The sequence below is a fragment of the Argopecten irradians genome, unplaced genomic scaffold (genome assembly GCF_041381155.1).
Source record: "Argopecten irradians isolate NY unplaced genomic scaffold, Ai_NY scaffold_0547, whole genome shotgun sequence".
In the NCBI taxonomy this organism is placed as follows: domain Eukaryota; kingdom Metazoa; phylum Mollusca; class Bivalvia; order Pectinida; family Pectinidae; genus Argopecten; species Argopecten irradians.
This window is the reverse complement of record NW_027188014.1, coordinates 33999-46495: the sequence shown is the minus strand read 5'-3', so window position 1 is coordinate 46495 and position 12497 is coordinate 33999. Positions and strand designations below refer to the sequence as shown.

General features: G+C 32.4%; 1 pseudogene; it reads left to right on the top strand.

Annotated features, from left to right (window-relative positions):
* Positions 1-5419: 5419 nt before the first annotated feature.
* On the top strand, positions 5420-8321 carry LOC138312978 (uncharacterized; annotated as a pseudogene).
* Positions 8322-12497: the final 4176 nt, after the last annotated feature.

Here is a 12497-nt window from a genome sequence, read left to right as displayed (position 1 = left end):
TTTTCTAATTTTGCATAAGCTGCTATGAACATAGCAGAAGCTATCTACATAGATTTATCCCCGTGGAGCGCGATAGCCACTATGAAAACGCGATGAGAAAAATTAATTCAAGTTCATATAGTTTAAACTTAATTCTTGAATTTTCATGAAAATAAGTAACGTAACTCGACGACACTGGTCTATTAATATTTTAAAGTATAGGCACGCTTATACGACGATAAACCGAGATAAATGGACACAACTTGTCGATGACAAAGTCCGTTTCACAACGTCGCGTTTTCAACGCTTCCGCCTTCCGATCGATCCGTTTTTTGCATGAATGACAAACGGGTTAAACAAGACCAATATAGTTTAAAATGAGATTTGACTTGACTGTAATTACCAGTACATTAATCTTTTAGTTGATTGCTCTACATAAAAAAACAACACATTGTAAAGATTATACATTATAATATTGTGGGGGACTACTATTTTTTATTGATAAGAAACTGGTGTTTGGTATGCTTGAAATCAGCTGATCGAATGCACGAGAATTGTTTGTAATCCCATAGTGTAGTTTTTGTTGTTGTGTGTTCTTGAGTGTTTTCATAGCAAATGTTTCTTTTGTCATAGGCAAGTGTTTCTTTGTTCGTCAGTGTGGTTGATTCATACAGTTGAGGGAAACACTCCGAATGTAAATATATACGACATGTGACATGTCGCGTTTGAATATAGGTGCACAATTTTTGACACATTTATATATTTAAATTGCTAATCAAATACTCAATACTATTTTTTGCTATATCCAGCTGTCATTATTGGGGGATGAAATCTAGCAGAAACAGCAAATTCAGCGCAGCGCGTTATGTGGACATAATAGTTCTCTAAATGACATTTATTCTCTCCCATTATTTCCAACAGAAGCAGTTTGAAATATTATGTTGACCTTCGAGATTAGTAAATCTATAACATTTATATGATATGGAACATATGTCAAAAATCATAAGGTATATTAATTATAAAGAAGGAACATACGTCATTTAGGGGAAGAACACACAAATGAAATCAAGAAAAGACTATGGACACGTAAATCAAATAGAGTCAACATGGAAATTATCGCAAAACTGTTGTAACAGTTGGAGCAGTTGATTGTTGTTGTGTTGTAAACAGGCAGGTGTCAGATGATACATATTAATGGTTTTTTACTTGGATTTGTTCTCGTTGCCGTTTGTCGAGAATAAATCTCTGCCACCAGAAAACATTTGTCTACACATATACTTGTCCTTTTTGTAATGTTGTCAAAAACAAGCAACTAGGTATAATACCATTACCATTACTGTCAAAGTCTGTTAACGAATTTTGAAGCAATGATATCTTTTATGTGATAATATAAATCTTTTTGTTACGTCATTATTTTGTGAGCTGTAGTAACGTAAGTATGAGTGTTTACGCCCGCAAACAGATTCAATACCTACCTTAAGGGAATATTGTCCCAAGGTCACAATATCTTAATGGTGAAATTAAACCCACCTGGTATAGTAAATCTCTTTTTAAAAGTTACAACACTTAATTATGAAATGAATCTCATTTACTTCCAGAACTATATGTTTTTAAATTGAACGACCTAAATGTTACATTTTGAGAAAATGATATCTTTAATGATTTAAAATAAAATCAAATGTAATTGTTAGAAAGTATGAAAACTTCATTTTGGAAGTGAAGGGGAGAAAGGATGGGTATCAAAATACCTTAGTATGGTGAAATGGAACATTGTGTTTATCTATGGGTAGCTTAGATTAACTAAATTTCATTAAACCGACAACTTAAATTTTTTACACTGAAAGGATGTCGCTTATAATTTTAGACAATATTGATTGTACTTCATACATTGTACAGTCTAAAAGTTTATCAGTTCCAGGGGGAGGGGATGTCAAAATATCAAGATCATTGTAAAGTGACCCTCTCCCCAAGAAGATCAGTTATTTCAGGGTCTCGGCTGCCTTCCGTGAAAGCGATCTTTATCTTTCTTATTTTTTCATGATTTAGAAGAATGTTGAAAAAAAATCCTGTTGTAAATCATGCAGAGATAGGACTAAATCGAAGTCAAGATGAGCGATTATGATTGGGAATATTTTGATAAAAATCAAGTAGATATTAAACATCGCTAGGTGGGTCCCACTTAGTCAAACAAGCCGAAGGTAGCCGACATTGTAACGTCGTTACCGAGAACGTCATGTGACTACAGTAACTACGTAACGTCTGTCCGAACTTCTATGGCGACCAGTTTAAAATGAAGGCATGTTTACATGTATCGACTTTCAACAACTGCTGTACCAAAGTTATTAAAAACATTATAAATATTCTTTAATATATCTTAATTTTAACTTAGTCTACAAATACTAACAACATCAGAGTCGAATTTAACTTCAATTTTTGTTTAGAGTTACGTAAAGTGTGGCTTTAAGAACAACCAGTCACCAACGATTAGCGCTTGAGAATTGTCTTATAAAGGTGTAAATATCATGATCAAGACGACAAAAACTAAATTAGACAATTACCTTCGATGTTTTCAGTAGTATTGTTTATTGCAATGACATATTTAAATGAGATATGTCAGCTTGATTAAATTAATTAATTAAACACATACCAACTGTGAACTTTGCATATTGGTGATTGCACGTTTCAAATAGGGCCTTTTATACCAGTATAATAATCCTGATAAGGTATTCTTGTCATCAACTTCGGGTCTAGACTATCCAACGCAATGACTTATGTCTTTTTCGCTAAATAATTCCGTGTAATAACAAATCCAAAGAGTAAAAAAGAAAGAAAAAACGTTGATGGAGTTTAGATTGAACAATTCATGTTTGATTCATTTAAAATCATTTTTCAAAGAATGTGGTGTTTTTTTTTGTAATTCTGATACATATTTATGAATTAAATAAATCAATGTTGCATATTTTCTAGCCCTATAGGTATGCCAAATTTTTTTTGTGTATACCAAGCGCTATGAAGAAACATCACATTCCATGGTCGACTATATAAAGGTCGGAATAGGAAAAATCGTTGAACACTCTCTTGGTAAGTAAAATAATTAATTAAACTCATAAACTTAGTTATATCTGTTTTAGAGATGGCAGTTGGTATCTACAAAAGAACAAAACGTTACGTGTCAATTACAGGTTTGTCATATCTGTTATGCAACTCGTCAATTTTAATGATTTTTTTTGTTTGCTGATTACAATAATAATAGCTATTGATTACACAGATAAGCCACATCGTAACGTTTTCCTTTTACGGATATTTGTAATATAAGATGGATTATGCTGTGTTTTTGTTTTAGTCATGGAATAATTCGTCAGAATTAATGACTATAAATGCTGTATCATAGCGCATCGCACAGATACGACGTCATTAATATCGAATTAAATAGTAGATTATACGAGATTTAAATCGGATTTATACCTTATCGTTATTTGGGTTTGTAATATTAAGTTACTTTTCAATAGTTATGTTCATTTTTTTACGTCAAAATATACATTTTTTTCAGTTTCCTGGCTATTACATATGGGGACTTTTTAACAGACAGAAACAAGATTTGGTAAGTGAAAAGGGTTCGATAGACTTGTTATTATATCAAAGTAAAGGTAGTACGCAGGTAATAGCAAGCCATGGGAAACCGCACACTATAAATAATTCATAGTTCCATGCATCATTATTACATTCAATTTGATAACAAGTCAATACTTTATACGATTTCTAACACTTGATATGGTCAATTAAATTTAATATTTGTGCAATATTTCAGCTCAGGTCTTTCTTATGAAAATTAAACGCGTAGATTTCAACTAAATATGCAGTCTTATGATCCATTTATATGTGAGGGTGTGTGTGTGTGTGTGTGTTTGTGTGTGTGTTTGTGACTTTACGTATATAACCGATTTAACTTTGTGTTTTTTTAACTTCAACGGGTTATGACAGTGTGCAAACATAATTTCTTTAATATCCCGATGAAGTTGAAAAAAAATAGTGACATCAATGCTTAAATAGTAAACATGAAATAATCACTTTTTTCTGAATGTAAAATGCAGTTAATGTGACATAATTTATTAAGCAAAATTTAATATTATGATAATGTCTTACCAATTTTTGCATCGTTATCCCAAATTATTTGCGTTTATTGATAAAAAATATAATAAAATGCAAAATATCATTATCATTTATTTCGCAATTTAGGTAAACGGTTAGATATATACATAAAATATGATTTGTTTTCAGTACACATTATTTTCTCTTCAAGCTGACAAGTTAAAATTTACAATTGAGATTTAAAAAGATAATGTATTTCATCATAATCGCTTATGAGACATTCACCAATAAAAGTTGCTATTAAAAAAGAGGAAAGTTATTTAAAATAGTTGCAAATTGACATTGTCTACACCTTTCAGAAAACTCAAACTTACGTAGACAGCGGACTACCTCCAGAGGGGAATATGACCACTAAACGCATTACAGGTAAAAGTACATATTGCATACATTTACTAAACTATCAGGTTTATTGGACTTATAAATCTTTACGAACGTTTTGTGTTTTCTCGTCAATTTTTTTCTAGTTCATGCTGTTATATTATATCATTGTAATCTTAAGGTGTTGCTTTTTACATATTTTCATGAAATATTCATAGATTATTATACTTCAATTTTTGATATTTCACCCTTTATCAGCCCGAAAAGTCTGCGATATGGCGATTGAAAATGGGTGTCATAACAAAATTGTCATATTATAAGTTATCTTTCAAAACAGTTTAAAACTGTATTATAACGTATAGAGCTATATTGCACAATCAATTTCATAATGAGAATTCATATTAATCATTGATATAGGCCAATTCAATGTTGAATTAGTGAGAAGTGTTTCCTTTTTGTATATGTTACAGTATACAAATGCAGAATACATTTTATGCAAAGTTTATCGTCTATTTTGTTGACTGAAGCAAGCCATTGCTTTTATCTGTACACGAAATAGATCCTAACTGTGTTATAAAATTGTTAAACATGAATGGCGATGCTTCGTATTCGGGGATGTGGACAATATTCGTTTGACCTAATCCTACCTTCAAGATAAAAGTCTCCAGTCAAATCATAATTAACTGACAAATTCTGATTTCTGTGATCTTAACTATCAATACGTTTATCCAATTGATTTATACGAGCTATTTTAAAATTGAAATCGAATCAAAGTGGCAACACTAAAATCCTGAGTGGAGACTCCGCATGATGTGATATCAGCTTTTGCATCCGCCCGGGCTGATATAAAATTATGACGTCATAAACTGTTATCAGCCCGGGCGCTGATATGAAGGCGCAGATAGCGCTAGTATCACAATAGCAAAGTGTGCTCATTACCAAAGAAAAAAGTGTTATAATAATAAAAGAATATATGATTATTTTAGGTGCAGAGCTAATTACAGCAGTTGTTAAGGAAAACAACATGGAAGCGTTCATGTCGTTAGAAGACACTTTCGTCAAAGCATATCCACATGACGAATGGTCATGGAGACTGTTGCATATAGTCGCTGTATATGGAACGGCAGAAATGATAGTCTGTATGATGAGATGGAAAAGGATCGACTGGGATAGACAACATACTATTCATGAAGAACTGTGTAAACTGCTTTGAAATCCGTAAACGTCAAAGAAGCGACAGCGTTATATTTAGCAACTTGTGTAGATAGAACAGAGATAGTACAATGGTTAGTCAAACTTGCCGGAGAAGATAACATTAGATCATGTTTACAAGGATTGCCACTTAGCATTGAAATGAACCATGTCTTCATGCTCGAACTAGCTGATCGACTCAGACAAAAACATGCTGCCCTGAAGCCAACCATCGTCCCAGGCCATCAAAACGAAGGTGACGGTTCTCAATCACGAGTGTTCATTGTATACTCGGTGTCTGTCGTCCAGACTGAAGACTATGACTTCAATGGACTAGGACTGGTGAAGCTCCGGAACCCCTATGTTTTAAAGAAAGCGAAAACCTTTTCATCCGTTGGTGAAACCGACCTATCACAAATGGATGCACAAAGAGTGAAAGAAGCGATTCGAACCCATTGTGATCGTCTTTGGCTTAGACATAGCAATTTGAATATAATTACGGGAAGGTATGTGAAAACGAATAGAAATGGATCGAATAAAGATGAAGCATGTGTTCTCCTGTATTGCAGCACCAAGGGCGTCATTCCGTTAGGGGAAGATGAATTTCCAAGGACACTCTGTATACAAAACGACAACCATATCAATGTAGTTGTCCGGGAAGGTTTCTTTAGGTTCGGAGGCTATATGACAGATTCAAGTTCTCGTCGCCATTCTACTCTGAAAATGGGCTGTGAAATTGGACGATTAACACCCCAGTATGATGCCAGTGGAAATTGTATTCCTAATTGTAGCGGAACCCTTGGTCCCTTCGTGCTATACAACAACAATCCTGGATTTATATCCTGCTCACACGTGTTTTTTGATATGCCCACAAATGCATACGCTTTGAATTTTTCGGCACAACAGATAGTTGAAGTAGTTCAACCATCAACTGATTCGACGGCTTCTGTCAACAATACTGCTTGTGGAGTTGTAGCGAGAGCTGTCTTCGCTCCAAACCATCCCACTAGTATTGATGCCGCTGTTGTGGTACTTACCGATCGATCTAGAGTACCTTCTGCTGGTCACTTTTCAAATGAACACCGGAGCAGTTACAGAAACGCAGGTACTGTGTTGTCTCTTTATTTTTCATTGTTTATTTTACATCGTTGAAATATTAACTATACAAACTGCAATACAACTTAATTGATACTCAGTTATAACTGATCAGTAGTGTAGTAATTTTTAGATAAACACAAATGATAGCATTAGGTTTCTGTTTTCATTGTATATACACTGATTATATCTATATACTTTTAAATGTCTTCTGCTGAAGAGGTTCCGTAAGTAAAAGGTCAAGTCTGGGGTTGCGTACAGGTAGTAAATCAAAATGAGGTTGGTATAACCCTGGAATGGTAATTCCTTTTTTTATTTAAGTGTAATAAATGGGTTTTATAAAGCAATAGTTTGAACACATAAGAACAGTCTCTGTTACACAACTTCATGGTCTTATTAGTGTTATCTATTAGATTTCAGCGTACAATTAAATCTCAATACATTTCTATCACTCACTTTTGTTAACAGGATTTAACGAACTTCCCGAATACAACAACGCATTAACGCTTGGAAGAAGTGGCGTAAACACATTGCTGTATAAACCAACTGTGATTAAATTCGGAAGCAAAACTGACGTCACAAGAGGATCACTGAGTGTAGTCGGTACTGATGTTCGGCCATTTGCAACAAAAGTAGTTGTTAGTGGCAGTTCTGATAACGTATTGATGAAAAATCAGTATTTAGTTACAGGTAACTATCCGAGTATGGATTTTTTCGATGGAGGCGATTCTGGTTCTGCAGTGTTTTGCCAAGACGTCAATGGACAATTGGTATGTGTCGGAATGGCAATCGGACATTGTGTCTTGAATGACTTTCCGCATAAATCTGGAATTGTGACGCCAATCGATGCTATACTTCAAGCATTGGGTCCCAATATTACCCTCGCTACATTTCTATAAGTTACTTATATCTATAGCACATTTTCATAAAAAAGTATATGTTTGACTTTAATTTATTTGTGAATTTGTCTTACGTGAAAACTCTAAGATTTTGGCTGATAAAGTAAATTTATAGCGTAAAAGCATAAATGAAAATGTCTATCTACTTGCAAACTTAAACTAGTTGATAAGTTACTTTGCTTTTGGTATTTTTGGTATTTGCGCCATTATTGCTTTATTCTAAATAGGGCATAGCGCCTTGGAGTCTAATCAGGACGCAAGTAATTATTTCAAATATTTTCGTATATAAAATAAGAAGCTCAAACTCTTCAATGATAGTAATGGTGTAAAGTAAGTAGCTTTTGTAACTGAAAATTAGAAAACAAATAATCACTCTGCTCCTGTTTTTGATAGTGAAAAATACCATTCGTCGGCGGTGGAGCATCTTTAAAATGTAAACTGAAATAGAGAGTATATTTAGCGACTTTTATTGACTCTCGGAAGATGGATGTGTCGAAACTTAACAAGTAGTTTATTTTCTTATAAAACTGTATCATTATCCATATAAAAAAACTTAAAGATGCTCCACCGCTGACAAATGGATTTTTTCACTATTAAAAACAGGAGCAGACGATTTAGTATTTTTCTTCAGTTAAAAAAGTTACTTACTTTGCGCCATTACCACCATTGATAAGTTTGAGCTTCTAATTTCACTTCAAGTTAAAAAATATGAAAAATAATTAATTGCATCCCGAAAAAAATCCCTACCACTATATATCGTATATGGGAATGAACTACTGAATGCGCAAGTACCAAAGGCAAAATAAATTATTTTATATTATTTTTTGTGTTAATTAGACTATTATATACACGATTAAACACCACTTAATGTTGAAAGGATGAATATAATTTATGCTCTGGCGGCGGTGGAGCATCTTTAAATGAATCATTTTTATATTTTACTAATTATTTTGAATGTATGTCACCTTATTAGCAAACTTTCTGTGATAGTTACCTTATTAATTATTTGTTGATGATTTTATATTTTTTTTTCTCTACTTATCCATGATGACTTATGTCTGATTTCATTATATAATATTCGATGGCATTGGTTTTATAAGATTTTGTGTCGAACCAACTTAACATACATTGATTTCAGTTTTTCATGTTGATAGTAACGGGATTTTACATTGATTAGACATGTTTCTACAAAAATGTATCGCATGTATTTGATATAGAAATTTTAATGTTACCGTAATTATTATTTTTCTTCGAACATATTACTGACTCATTTGGAATATTGAAATTATCGACGAATTGCTTCTTAATCAGTTGAACATTTAAAATTCACAAACGTTTGGAGAAAATATAAAGAAGAAAGAGATTAATATGTACAATTGTAAACCTAACTCATACAAATACTGAAAACTGCTTTGGGACCTAATAAATTTATCATTTTGAGCAATATTTATGATTTTTTTGGTACTTAGAATGGAAAAATTCCTACCATTTTGGGTGTTGCATATATTCTGAGTGTATAAACTGTTTCAATATTGAAATTATCGATCAATCACTTCTTTATTAGTTGCACATTTGAAATTCACAAATGTTTGAAGAAATATAAAAAGACAGAGATGAATACATAGTTCATTAATCTATGTTTTTTATTATCTTGTTTTATCTTTGTTTTTATTTTTTTGTTATATTTTACATCTAGACTGGAAAGAATTCCTAGCGATTTCCTCATTACATATGTGTTAATTATTATGGACTCATCAGAGTTGTGTCCCTTTGATGATACGTAATTATCGTTTTCTATGATTTGTCTGTTAGCTATTTGACAAATTTGTATTACGACTTGTGTTAAAATTGATATACGTGTGAGATGATGTGCTTAAAGGGACAATTCAGTCGAAGAGAACATTAAAATGCACATATATCGGAAACAAACCAATTCTAATGGACATGAGATTAAATGGTTTTCATGTGATATGCCAGAAAAATGTGTTAAGTGTTCAAATTCGCTTGCTGTCCGCCATTACTTATTGTGGTCGGATGTCTTGTATGCCGAACTCTGGTCGTGTAATTATGCAACTCTTCTATTAGATCATTACACAAATCGTCTATACAGTACAGTAAAACACGGTTATAACGAACCTCTAGGAGCCAACAGAATTGCTTCGTTATAAGCAAAGTTAGTAATATTCATATTACAACCAACGTATTGGCACCTTGACGAGGAATGAAAATTACAATGTTATAATGATTTATTCGTTGTGTACATGTTTGTATTGTCTAAAATAATCAAGTTATCAGTGGTTATGTATTCATTTGTTTAACGGACGTGATATTGGCTCGGGTATTGGTACAGCGTACATATTATACATTCTTAATTGTATTGCTATACTATGACACAACATGAACATACCGCAGTCTCCCAAAACACGCACCTCGCACAACATACACGCAACAAACCGCATACATACATACATGGGAGGCCGTCCTTACATGACCATAGCTGTTAATAGGACGTTAATTAATCAAACAAACAAACAAACAAACATATTATACATTCTTAATTGTATTGCTATACTATTTGGAATGTCAAGAGTATCAACTAAAATCCTTAGCAATGACGTGGAATTAATCAATAAAATACTATATGATTCATAACAAATGTAGAACAACACATTTATGCCATATTTTGCTTCGTGGTTATGTAACAGAATGACTGAATAGTCCTTTTGAGCTTTTATAATATTTATAATATATTAAGATATTTGTATGTATTCATCCTCGATACTCCAGAGGTTCCGATCACATACCATCTCTACACCCTGACTGTCTCTTAGTAAAACTGGAAGCAACAAAACAGAACAGGTAATTTAGTCGTTTGATGTCATGTACATCAAAAGAGGCGTATACCGGTACACCGTGGTTGACAGTGTGGCTTTGAAGTGGTCTTCAAACTCTTCAATTTGCAGCCCTGTGATTGTTTAGATTTGTCCCCCTTGACTGCCTTCAATTTTACTATGATATGGTAAGTGATCGGAACTCCTGGTGTATCGATGATGTTATGAATTAAGATAAGAATAATGTAAAATGTGACTTAATACCTTTTATTCTGAACGTAGATGATGTCCAATGCCTTAGGTTATACTTTTTTATGTTAAACCTGTGTTTTTTTTTACACTTGATAGAGGTATCACGGTTATTGAAAATGTTGTGAAATGATTTATTCATACATTATTTTTCATTTAAGAAATTTCAAAACATGTTTTTTATGAAAATGATTGCCAGCCTTACGTAACAGTTTTGTTCCGTTCTTTGAGTAGCTAGAATAATATTTTGAAGATTTTCAGCTGACAGTGTTATTCGTTTTTAATTAGATAAAATAGTAAATTGTAAATTGAAACCATGTATATACTGAATCAATTGGTAAATAATTCGAAATTTACAAATGTTTGAAAAGGTCTATGATGGCTAGCAATGGGTGAGCTTTTCAGAAACGAATTAATAAATTGTACTAAATTTTCAAATAGTCATTAGCAATATCTTAATTGGAAAGAGTTACGTTTAAGGTACATTCCATTTATTTTATTTTTAAAACGTCACTGTATACGTAGTCGGATCTCGAAACTCGAAATAGAGAGTTTTTACTTTAATAATTCAAGCTGTCTGAGATTTCGAAAAATTTAAATTATTATTTGATACATAACCGATATTATACTTCCAAACGAAAAAAAGTTATATGGGTTCGATTTAATGAGGTTTTAAATGAAATAAAATGACAAATGACTAAGGCCTAATCAATAGCAATAGTTTTATTTATATTGATATATATTTACATAACTGTTTTCTAAATTAAGAAGATCAAAGCCAATTAAAAAACTTCGTAATATAATTTGAAATAAATACAAAATAGTATATACCGTAATCGCCGTAATTAGCGCCCATGGCGCTTGCATAATTGTAACAAAGGATGGCGCTTATTAGTGAACCAAAATGTAAGTTAAAGACGATGCTTTATTATGTCGTGTAAAAGACTCACATGTAATATGAGATACATAAATATTGCTGATGTTATAGGCATTATATGTTGTAAAACAGGCTTATTTCAATGGGATGGGGGCGTTTACACAACTTCAACCCCTCTCCAGAGAAAGGGGAGGTACGCTTATAGGGGGATTGACGGTAATTACGGCGATTACGGTAACTGATTATTAATATTAATTTAGTGGTTGAAGTCAGTTAACTTTTTCACATTAAACAAATAATATCCAAAACAAAAACTAAAGCCATGTTATATGTCATTATGGCATACTAGTAATATTTAGTGTGATATCTTATCTTAATTGTATTTCACAAAGCTCGTGAAGGAACACATCTACAATTTAGGTGTTACTTCCAATTATCTGTCTATACTTTCGGAGCAATACATTATGACTGGATATATTAAGGAATCTCGAATTCTAGGTCACAAACTAATTCTGTGATAGTTATCTTACTGGCTTGTTACTTACAAAAACATATCTCTTAATAAAATATTTAATGATTTGAAGACTTTGTTTTTATTTTTTCTGCTTTAGATACACAAAAATATTTTTTGGGTGATTTAACGTGACCATTACAGTCAAAAAGATCGTCGTCAGACACGATTAAATATTAATGATTTCCATATAACATTTAAAGTAAACAACGTTGGGTTTATTTAGTTTATTGATCTGTTAACAAACAGGGTCATGTAAGCACGTGCCATACTTGTTTGTGGAGGAAAGCCGGAGTACTCGGAAAAAAACAGAAAAGTTAACAATAAACTATTGTTTATTAAATGAGTTGCAGATACGTAAAATAAGCTAATTTAAATTACGTTTACTTAAGAAGAGG